A 12,673-nucleotide genomic window follows, 5' to 3' on the forward strand; every position below is an offset into this window, starting at 1 on the left:
AATCAACTGCCTTTGTCTTCAAAACCTCGTAAGAGAAAGCGAAGTAACCAAACCGGCCGTCTTATGAATGTTCATGACAGAACAAACATCCCACCACCACTGAGATAGCATGTCCTAAGAAAACCGGCCATCAGTGAAATCAAGAGTCAGAACAAATTTGACCGCTTTTGTCTTCGAAATCTCGTAAGAAAGCGAAGTAACCAAACCAGCCATCTTTTGAAAGCTCATAACACAACAAAATCCCACCACCACTGAGATTGCATAACCTAACAAAACTGACCATCAGTGAAATCTCATTATATAAGAAAACTGTCAGCCTTTGTCTTTGAAATCTCTTAAAAAAAGCTAAGTAACCAAACCGGCCATCTTTTGAAAGTTTGTGACGGAACAAAATCCCACCACCACTAAGATTGTGTAACCTGGCATCAGTTAAATCTAGAGACAGAGCAAAACCGACCGCCTTTGTCTTCGAAATCTCATAAAAAAGGTAAAGTTCATAACACAACACAATCCCACCACCACTGAGATTGCATAACCTAACAAAACTGGCCATCAGTGAAATCTCATGATATAAGAAAACTGTCAGCCTTTGTCTTCAAAATCTCAAATCTCTTAAAAAAAAACAAAGTAACCAAACCGGCCATCTTTTGAAATTTCATGACACAACAAAATCCCACCACCACTGAGATTGCGTGTTCTAAGAAAACCGGCCATCAGTGAAATCAAAAGACAAAACAAAGTTGTCTGCTTTTGTTTTCGAAATCTCCTAAAAGAGAAAGGTAACCAAACCGGCCATCTTCTGAAAATTCAATGCAGAACAAACATCCCACCACCACTGAGATAGTGTGTCTTAAGAAAACCGGCCATCAGAGATGTAAAGAGACATAACAACACCAATCGCCTTTGTCTTCGAAAACCAGCCATCAGTGAAATCAAAAGACAGTACAAAGTTGTCCGCTTTTGTCTTCAAAATCTCGTGAGAGAGCAAAGTAACCAAACCGGCCATCTTTTGAAAGTTCAATGCAGAACAAACATCTCACCACCACTGAGATAGCGTGTCTTAAGAAAACCGGCCATCAGAGATATAAAGAGACATAACAAAACCAATCGCCTTTGTCTTCGAAATCTCGTAAAAAATCCAAACTAACCAAACAGCCATCTTTTGAAAGTTCATGACAGAACAAAATCCCACCACCACTGAGATAGAATGTCCTAAGAAAACTGGCCATTTGTCTTTGAAATCTCATAACTAACCAAACCGGCCATCTTTTGACAGTTCATGACAGAACAAAATGCCACCACAACTGAGATAACATGTCCTAATGCTGTGTTCACACCAGACGCGACTTGCGCAAATAAATCGCACTATTCGCGCGCAGTTGGACGCTTGAACATTTTGAGTTTACTCGCTTCATTCGCGCTTACCGCTTCATTCGCGTCCGGTGTGAACGCACCATAAGAAAACCGGTTTTGTCTTCAAAATCTCATAAGAGAGCGAAGTAACCAAACCGAATGTCTTTTGAAAGTTAATGACAGAACAAAATCCCACCACCACTGAGATAGCGTTTCCTAAGAAACTTAAGTGTAACTTACGAAAAGTGGCCATCAGTTAAACCTAGACACAGAACAAAACTGACCGCCTTTGTCTTCGAAATCTCCTAAAAGAGAAAAGTAACCAAACCGGCCATCTTTTAAATCAAGAGCCGGAAAAAAACGACCGCCTTTGTCAATTAAATCTCATAAGAGAGCAAAGTAACCAAACCGAATGTCTTTTGAAAGTTCATGACAGAACAAAGTCCCACCACCACTGAGATAGCGTGTCTTAAGAAAACCGGCCATCAGAGATATAAAGAGACATAACAAAACCAATCGCCTTTTTCTTCGAAAACCGGCCATCAGTGAAATCAAAAGACAGTACAAAGTTGTTCGCTTTTGTCTTCAAAATCTCGTGAGAGAGCAAAGTAACCAAACCGGTGTCGTGGAAATTCTCAATACAAATCTGACTTCACCACTGACAATTTAAACAACTCCTAGATGTTAATAAAATTCTACAGTATCTCATGGTAATTCCCTGAATTCCTGAATACTTACAATACAATCCAATACTTCCCTGAAGTATGGTGACGGCGTCCCGTCAAGAAGCTACTATCTCTACCTCAATCACACTTGGCTGTTTCATTTGTTGTCTTTTGAGCATAGAATCTTTAGTACTTCTATTCCTCACTACCTCAATCACACTTGGCTGTTACTTTTGTTGTCTTTTGAGCGTAGGATCTTCTATTTTGCTGCGCAGCATATACCTGACACGACTTCCAAGTTGCTCTTTCTAGAAATGAAGTTTTATTTACGGCCGGGAGATCACTGGTCACAACAACCAAGTGAGTCTCAATGAATAGAAAGATACATGCACATTTAAGTCTTACAGTTGAGTAAAAATCAATGTCTTCATCACTGTGATTTGTTCTGGTGATAGGTTTGTAATGATCTAAGCTAATCATGTGATCTTTGACCTGAGCATCCTTAGTCTGCATTTTCTGTACATTTCATGTTGACATAAAATATTTCCATCACACCGGCCATCTTTTGAAAATTCAATGCAGAACAAACATCTCACCACAACTGAGATAGCATGTCCTAAGAAAACCGGTTTTGTCTTCAAAATCTCATAAGAGAGCGAAGTAACCAAACTGAATGTCTTTTGAAAGTTAATGACAGAACAAAATCCCACCACCACTGAGATAGAATGTCCTAAGAAAACCAGCCGACAGTGAAATCAAAAGACAGAATAAAGTTGTCCGCTATTGTCTTCGAAATCTCATAAAAGAGAAAAATAACCAAACCGGCCATCTTTTGAAAATTCAATGCAGAACAAACATCCCACCACCACTGAGATTGCGTAACCTAAGAAAACCGCCCATCAGTGAAATCAAAAGACAGTACAAAGTTGTCCGCTTTTGTCTTCAAAATCTCGTGAGAGAGCAAAGTAACCAAACCGGCCATCTTTTGAAAATTCAATGCAGAACAAACATCTCACCACCACTGAGATAGCGTGTCTTAAGAAAACCGGCCATCAGAGATATAAAGAGACATAACAAAACCAGTCGCCTTTGTCTTCGAAATCTCGTAAAAAATCCAAACTAACCAAACAGCCATCTTTTGAAAGTTCATGACAGAACAAAATCCCACCACCACTGAGATAGAATGTCCTAAGAAAACTGGCCATTTGTCTTTGAAATCTCATAAAAAAAGCTAACTAACCAAACCGGCCATCTTTTGACAGTTCATGACAGAACAAAATGCCACCACAACTGAGATAGCATGTCCTAATGCTGTGTTCACACCAGACGCGACTTGCGCAAATAAATCGCACTATTCGCGCGCAGTTGGACGCTTGAACATTCATTCGCGCTTACCGCTTCATTCGCGTCCGGTGTGAACGCACCATAAGAAAACCGGTTTTGTCTTCAAAATCTCATAAGAGAGCGAAGTAACCAAACCGAATGTCTTTTGAAAGTTAATGACAGAACAAAATCCCACCACCACTGAGATAGAATGTCCTAAGAAACTTAAGTGTAACTTAAGAAAAGCGGCCATAAGTTAAACCTAGACACAGAACAAAACTGACCGCCTTTGTCTTCGAAATCTCCTAAAAGAGAAAAGTAACCAAACCGGCCATCTTTTAAATCAAGAGCCGGAAAAAAACGACCGCCTTTGTCAATTAAATCTCATAAGAGAGCAAAGTAACCAAACCGAATGTCTTTTGAAAGTTCATGACAGAACAAAGTCCCACCACCACTGAGTTGCCGTGTCTTAAGAAAACCGGCCATCAGAGATATAAAGAGACATAACAAAACCAATCGCCTTTTTCTTCGAAAATCGGCCATCAGTGAAATCAAAAGACAGTACAAAGTTGTCCGCTTTTGTCTTCAAAATCTCGTGAGAGAGCAAAGTAACCAAACCGGCCATATTTTGAAAATTCAATGCAGAACAAACATCTCACCACAACTGAGATAGCATGTCCTAAGAAAACTGGTTTTGTCTTCAAAATCTCATAAGAGAGCGAAATAACCAAACCGAATGTCTTTTGAAAGTTAATGACAGAACAAAATCCCACCACCACTGAGATAGAATGTCCTAAGAAAACCAGCCGTCAGTGAAATCAAAAGACAGAACAAAGTTGTCTGCTTTTGTCTTCGAAATCTCATAAAAGAGAAAAGTAACCAAACCGGCCATCTGAAAATTCAATGCAGAACAAACATCCCACCACCACTGAGATTGCGTAACCTAAGAAAACCGCCCATCAGTGAAATCAAAAGACAGTACAAAGTTGTCCGCTTTTGTCTTCAAAATCTCATGAGAGAGCAAAGTAACCAAACCGGCCATCTTTTGAAAATTCAATGCAGAACAAACATCTCACCACCACTGAGATAGCGTGTCTTAAGAAAACCGGCCATCAGAGATATAAAGAGACATAACAAAACCAATCGCCTTTGTCTTCGAAATCTCGTAAAAAATCCAAACTAACCAAACAGCCATCTTTTGAAAGTTCATGACAGAACAAAATCCCACCACCACTGAGATAGTATGTCCTAAGAAAACTGGCCATTTGTCTTCAAAATCTCATAAAAAAAGCTAACTAACCAAACCCGCCATCTTTTGACAGTTCATGACAGAACAAAATGCCACCACAACTGAGATAGCATGTCCTAATGCTGTGTTCACTCGCTTTTTTTGAGTTTACTCGCTTCACTCGCGCGTGAAAATCCCTTCACAACAGACGCGAATTTGCGTCATGAGAGGGGCTCTCCCGCTCCTTTATGTGTCCCAGACTCTCCCACTGCTTTCTGCACACTTCCTTTGAATAAACACAACTTGTCAGTGGGGAAATAATTGTAAATTACAGCGAATAAGCTCAATTGGTCGTTTTTAGTTGGCTTGTAGTCTTAATATGTATGTATATATGTATATATAGCTCAAATTGAGTAAGGACGTTTTTTTTACAACTTATCAGATTGTCCGACCTCCTCGCTCACTTTCTTTCAAACACGATCCTTTTTATTTCTGTTTCTATAAATGTATGAAGATGTACAGCGACGATGATTTTGTCCTCCATTGTTGTTTCGAATTTCTGCCTCAGCTCGCTACATCACGTCACTACTAGAGCAAGCGTCATTCGCGTCATTCGCGCAATTCGCGCCGCAGGATGTCAATTCGCGTTTTTGCATTGACTTAACATGTAAATCACTCGCGCTTACCGCTTCATTCGCGTCCGGTGTGAACGCACCATATGAAAACCGGTTTTGTCTTCAAAATCTCATAAGAGAGCGAAGTAACCAAACCGAATGTCTTTTGAAAGTTCATGACAGAACAAAGTCCCACCACCACTGAGATAGCGTGTCCTAAGAAACTTAAGTGTAACTTAAGAAAACCACCCATCAGTTAAACCTAGACACAGAACAAAACTGACCTCCTTTGTTTTGCAAAAAAAATGCAATGCAGAACAAACATCCCACTACCACTGAGATAGCGTGTCTTAACAAAACCGGCCATCAGAGATATAAAGAGACATAACAAAACCAATCGCCTTTGTCTTCGAAAACCGGCCATCAGTGAAATCAAAAGACAGTACAAAGTTGTCTGCTTTTGTCTTCAAAATCTCGTGAGAGAGCAAAGTAACTAAACCGAATGTCTTTTGAAAGTTCATGACAGAACAAAGTCCCACCACCACTGAGATAGTGTGTCTTAAGAAAACCAGCCATCAGTTAAACCTAGACACAGAACAAAACTGACCACCTTTGTTTTTGAAATCTCATAAAAAATAAGGAAAGTAACCAAACAGACCGTCTTTTGTAAGTTCGTGATGGAACAAAATCCCACCACCACTGAGATTGTGTAACTTAACAAAACCGGGCATCAGTTAAATCTAGAGGCAGAGCAAAACCGACCGTCTTTGTCTTCGAAATCTCATAAATAAGGCAGAGTTACCAAACCGGCTGTCTTTTGAAAGTTCATAACACAACAAAATCCCACCACCACTGAGATTGCATGTTCTAAGAAAACCGGACATCAGTGAAATCAAAAGAAAGAACAAAATTGTCTGCTTTTGCCTTAGAAATCTCGTAAAAGAACAAAGTAACCAAACCGGCCATCTTTTGAAAATGCAATGCAGAACAAACAAGTTTTAATCTCGTAAAAAAAAGCAAAGTAACCAAACCGACCGTCTTTTGAAAGTTCGTGATGGAACAAAATCCCACCACCACTGAGATTGTGTAACTTAAGAAAACTGGGCATCAGTTAAATCTAGAGACAGAGCAAAACCGACGTCTTTGTCTTCGAAATCTCATAAAAAAGGCAGAGTTACCAAACCGGCTGTCTTTTGAAAGTTCATAACACAACAAAATCCCACCACCACTGAGATTGCATGTTCTAAGAAAACCGGCCATCAGTGAAATCAAAAGAAAGAACAAAATTGTCTGCTTTTGCCTTAGAAATCTCATAAAAGAACAAAGTAACCAAACCGGCCGTCTTTTGAAAGTTCATGACAGAACAAAATCCCACCACCACTGAGATCACATAACTTAAGAAAACCAGCCATCAGTTAAATCTAGAGACAGAACAAAACCATCGACCTTTGCCTTCGAAATCTCAGAAAAAAAGCAAACTAACCAAACTGGCCATCTTTTGAAAGTTCATGGCAGAACAAAGTCCCACCACCACTGAGATAGCATGTCCTAAGAAAACTGGCCATCAGTGAAATCAAAAGAAAGAACAAAATTGTCTGCTTTTGCCTTAGAAATCGCATAAAAGAACAAAGTAACCAAACCGGCCGTCTTTTGAAAGTTCATGACAGAACAAAATCCCACCACCACTGAGATCACATAACTTAAGAAAACCAGCCATCAGTTAAATCTAGAGACAGAACAAAACCGTCCACCTTTGCCTTCGAAATCTCAGAAAAAAAGCAAACTAACCAAACTGGCCATCTTTTGAAAGTTCATGGCAGAACAAAGTCCCACCACCACTGAGATAGCATGTCCTAAGAAAACTGGCCATCAGTTAAATCAAGAGCCGAAAAAAATGACCGCCTTTGTCAATTAAATCTCATAAGAGAGCAAAGTAACCAAACCGAATGTCTTTTGAAAGTTCATGACAGAACAAAGTCCCACCACCACTGAGATAGCGTGTCCTAAGAAAACCGGCCATCAGCTAAACTTAGGCACAGAATAAAACTGACCACCTTTGTCTTCAAAATCTCGTAAAAAAGGCAAAGTAACCAAACTGTCTGTCTTTTGAAAGTTCATTACAGAACAACATCCCACTACCCCTGAGATTGCGTAACCTAAAAAAAAAGAAGCTGCCATCAGTGAAATCTCAAGACATAATGAAACTGACCGCCTTTGTCTAGAGACAGAATAAAATCGACTGCATTTGTCTTCAAAACTTGGTAAGAGAGAGCGAAGTAACCAAACCGGCCATCTTTTGAAAGTTCATGACAGAACAAAATACCACGACCACTGAGATTGCGTAACCTAAGAAAACCAGCCATCAGTGAAATCAAAAGACAGAACAAAGTTGACCGTTTTTGTCTTCGAAATCTCATAAGAGAGCGAAGTAACCAAACCTGAAATCTTTTGAAAGCTCATAACACAATAAAATCCCACCACCACTGAGATTGTGTAACCTAAGAAAACCAGGCATCAGTTAAATCTAGAGACAGAGCAAAACCGACCGCCTTTGTCTTCGAAATCTCATAAAAAAGGCAAAGTTCGTAACACAACACAATCCCACCACCACTGAGATTGCATAACCTAACAAAACTGGCCATCAGTGAATTCTCATGATATAAGAAAACTGTCAGCCTTTGTCTTCAAAATCTCAAATCTCTTAAAAAAAAACAAAGTAACCAAACCGGCCGTCTTTTGAAAGTTCATGACAGAACAAAGTCCCACCACCACTGAGATAGCATGTCCTAAGAAAACTGGCCATCAGTTAAACTTAGACACTGAACAAAACTGACCACCTTTGTTTTCAAAATCTCGTAATAAAAGCAAAGCAACCAAACCGTTCGTCTTTTGTAAGTTCATTACAGAGCAACATCCCACGACCACTGAGATTGCATAACCTAAAAAACGGCCATCAGTGTAATCTCAAGATATAATGAAACTGACTGCCTTTGTCAAGAGACAGAACAAAACTAATAACTTTTGTCTTCGAAATCTCGTACAAAAATCCAAACTAACCAAACAGCCGTCTTTTGAAAGTTCATGCAGAACAAAATCCCACCACCACTGAGATTGCATGTTCTAAGATAACCAGCCATCAGTGAAATCAAAAGACAGAACAAAGTTGTCTGCTTTTGACTTTGTAATTTCGTAAGAGAACCAAGTAACGACACTGGCTATCTTTTGAAAGTTCATAACACAACAAAATCCCACCACCATTAAGACAGCATAACCTCTGCTTTTGTCTTTGAAATCTCGTAAAAAAAAAAAAAAAAAGCAAAGTAACCAAACCAGCCGACTTTGGAAAGTTTGTGATGGAACAAAATCCCACCACCACTGAGATTGCATAACCTAAGAAAACTGGCCATCAGTTAAATCAAGAGACAGAACAAAACCAACCGCCTTTGTCTTCGAAATCTCATGAAAAAAGCAAATTTATCAAACCGGGTGTCTTTGTCTTCAAAATCTCATAAGAGAGCAAAGTAACCAAACCGGCCATCTTTTGAAAGTTCATAACAACAAAATCCCACCACCACTGAGATTGCGTGTTCTAAGAAAACCGGCCATCAGTGAAATCAAAATACAAAACAAAGTTGTCTGCTTTTGTTTTCAAAATCTCCTAAAAGAGAAAAGTAACCAAACCTGCCATCTTTTGAAAATGCAATGCAGAACAAACATCCCACCACCACTGAGATAACGTGTCTTAAGAAAAACCGGCCATCAGAGATATAAAGAGACATAACAAAACCAATCGCCTTTGTCTTCGAAAACCAGCCATCAGTGAAATCAAAAGACAGTACAAAGTTGTCCGCTTTTGTCTTCAAAATCTTGTGAGAGAGCAAAGTAACCAAACCGGCCATCTTTTGAAAATTCAATGCAGAACAAACATCTCACCACAACTGAGATAGCATGTCCTAAGAAAACCAGTTTTGTCTTCAAAATCTCATAAGAAGGCGAAGTAACCAAACCGAATGTCTTTTGAAAGTTAATGACAGAACAAAATCCCACCACCACTGAGTCTTAAGAAAACCGGCCATCAGAGATATAAAGAGACATAACAAAACCAATCGCCTTTGTCTTCGAAATCTCGTAAAAAATCCAAACTAACCAAACAGCCATCTTTTGAAAGTTCATGACAGAACAAAATCCCACCACCACTGAGATAGAATGTCCTAAGAAAACCAGCCCTCAGTGAAATCAAAAGACAGAACAAAGTTGTCTGCTTTTGTCTTCGAAATATCATAAAAGAGAAAAGTAACCAAACCGGGCATCTTTTGAAAATTCAATGCAGAACAAACATCTCACCACCACTGAGATTGCGTAACCTAAGAAAACCGGCCATCAGTGAAATCAAAAGACAGTACAAAGTTGTCCGCTTTTGTCTTCGAAATCTCCTAAAAGAGAAAAGTAACCAAACCGGCAATCTTTTGAAAATACAACGCAGAACAAACATCCCACCACCACTGAGATAGCGTGTCTTAAGAAAACAGAGATATAAAGAGACATAAAACCAATCGCCTTTGTCTTCGAAATCTCGTAAAAGAGAAAAGTAACCAAACCAACCATCTTTTGAAAATTCACTGCAGAACAAACATCCCACCACCACAGAGATTGCGTAACCTAAGAAAACCGGCCATCAATGAAATCTAGAGACAGAACAAAACCTATGGCCTTTGTCTTTGAAATCTCGTAAGAGAGTCAAGTAACCAAACCGGCCGTCCACTGAGATTGCGTAACCTAAAGAAAGATGTCCCACAGTGAAATCACATGATATAACGAAACTGACCGACTTTGTCTTAAAAATCTGCCAAAGGAGTGAAGTAACCAAACCGGCCGTCTTTTCAAAATTCATGACAGAACAAAATCCAACCACCGTTAAGAGCACGTAACCTAAGAAAACTGGCCATCAGTTAAATATAGAGACAGAAAAAAACTGACCGCCTTTTTCTTCTAAATCTCGTAAGAGAGCTAAGTAACCAAACCGGCCATATTTTGAAAGTTCATAACACAACAAAATCGCACCACCACTGAGATTGCGTAACCTAAGAAAACCGACCATCAGTGAAATCAAAAGACAGTACAAAGTTGTCCGCTTTGGTCTTCAAAATCTCGTAAGAGAGCAAAGTAACCAAACTGGCTGCCTTTTGAAAGTTCATTACAGAACAAAATCCCACCACCGCTGAGATCACATAACCTAAGAAAACTGGCCATCAGTTGAATCTAGAGACAGAACAAAACCGTCTGCCTTCAAAATCTCATAAAAAAAACAAACTAACAAAACCGGCCATCTTTTGAAAGTTAATGACAGAACAAAATCCCACCACCACTGAGATAGAATGTCCTAAGAAAACCAGCCGACAGTGAAATCAAAAGACAGAATAAAGTTGTCCGCTATTGTCTTCGAAATCTCATAAAAGAAAAAAATAACCAAACCGGCCATCTTTTGAAAATTCAATGCAGAACAAACATCCCACCACCACTGAGATTGCGTAACCTAAGAAAACCGCCCATCAGTGAAATCAAAAGACAGTACAAAGTTGTCCGCTTTTGTCTTCAAAATCTCGTGAGAGAGCAAAGTAACCAAACCGGCCATCTTTTGAAAATTCAATGCAGAACAAACATCTCACCACCACTGAGATAGCGTGTCTTAAGAAAACCGGCCATCAGAGATATAAAGAGACATAACAAAACCAATCGCCTTTGTTTTCGAAATCTCGTAAAAAATCCAAACTAACCAAACAGCCATCTTTTGAAAGTTCATGACAGAACAAAATCCCACCACCACTGAGATAGAATGTCCTAAGAAAACTGGCCATTTGTCTTTGAAATCTCATAAAAAAAGCTAACTAACCAAACCGGCCATTTTTTGACAGTTCATGACAGAACAAAATGCCACCACAACTGAGATAGCATGTCCTAATGCTGTGTTCACACCAGACGCGACTTGCGCAAATAAATCGCACTATTCGCGCGCAGTTGGACGCTTGAACATTCATTCGCGCTTACCGCTTCATTCGCGTCCGGTGTGAACGCACCATAAGAAAACCGGTTTTGTCTTCAAAATCTCATAAGAGAGCGAAGTAACCAAACCGAATGTCTTTTGAAAGTTAATGACAGAACAAAATCCCACCACCACTGAGATAGCGTGTCCTAAGAAACTTAAGTGTAACTTAAGAAAAGCGGCCATAAGTTAAACCTAGACACAGAACAAAACTGACCGCCTTTGTCTTCGAAATCTCCTAAAAGAGAAAAGTAACCAAACCGGCCATCTTTTAAATCAAGAGCCGGAAAAAAACGACCGCCTTTGTCAATTAAATCTCATAAGAGAGCAAAGTAACCAAACCGAATGTCTTTTGAAAGTTCATGACAGAACAAAGTCCCACCACCACTGAGTTGGCGTGTCTTAAGAAAACCGGCCATCAGAGATATAAAGAGACATAACAAAACCAATCGCCTTTTTCTTCGAAAACCGGCCATCAGTGAAATCAAAAGACAGTACAAAGTTGTCCGCTTTTGTCTTCAAAATCTCGTAAGAGATTTTTAAAAAAGATTTTTTAACTTTTGAAAGTTCATAACACAACAAAATCCCACCACCACTGAGACAGGATAACCTAACAAAACTGGTTATCAGTAAAATATTGTAAAATAAAAAGCAGCCATCAGTGAAATCTCATGATAATAACAAAACCGACTGTCTTTCTATTCAAAATCTGATAAGACAGCGAAATAACCAAACCGACCGACTTTTGAAAGTTCATGACAGATCAAATCTGACTGCCACTATGTGATCTCGTAACCAAAAAAAAAAACAGAGGTGGGAAGACCAGGGGTCAGAGAGTAAAAGTCCTGCCATATTTTTATTCCACCCACTGAAGCATTAATGAGATAAATAAGTGTTTAATTGAGTGATTATTGACAATTATTGAAGACACCTGATGATAACAAGCAGAATCACCAAAGGAGAAAATCACTATTTTTAAGTTATTATCATCGAGGTCAGGGTTTGTTTTAGTTGAGCTCTTGACCCTTGACTTTTTAATATTAGATTCTGGTTGGGCAGATTTAACTGCATTAAAACCAACAAGACAAACAAAATTAAAAGATGATCAGGTGGTGTTGTTTATGTTTTCACATAATCATTATTTGCTCTGAATTACTGAATCATTTAGAACACAATCTTAGTTAAATTTACATCATTAATTACAACAGCACTGTAATTCTACAGCAGAACATCAACTTCATCAATACCTTTTTTTAAAGTTGTCCTTATAACAAAAAAATAAATAGATATTTTAGGCACACAGACATCAAGAATCAGTGTATGAATCTCAACAACGGTGACAAGCAACATAGTCTGATAAACAGATCAACTCTGAACATTAGAAAACAAGCTACTAAAAAGTCACAGAAAAACAGCAAAATTTAAATAGTGAGAATAAAGAAAATTACTA

The sequence above is a fragment of the Chanodichthys erythropterus genome, chromosome 17 (genome assembly GCF_024489055.1).
Source record: "Chanodichthys erythropterus isolate Z2021 chromosome 17, ASM2448905v1, whole genome shotgun sequence".
NCBI classification, from domain to species: Eukaryota; Metazoa; Chordata; class Actinopteri; order Cypriniformes; family Xenocyprididae; genus Chanodichthys; species Chanodichthys erythropterus.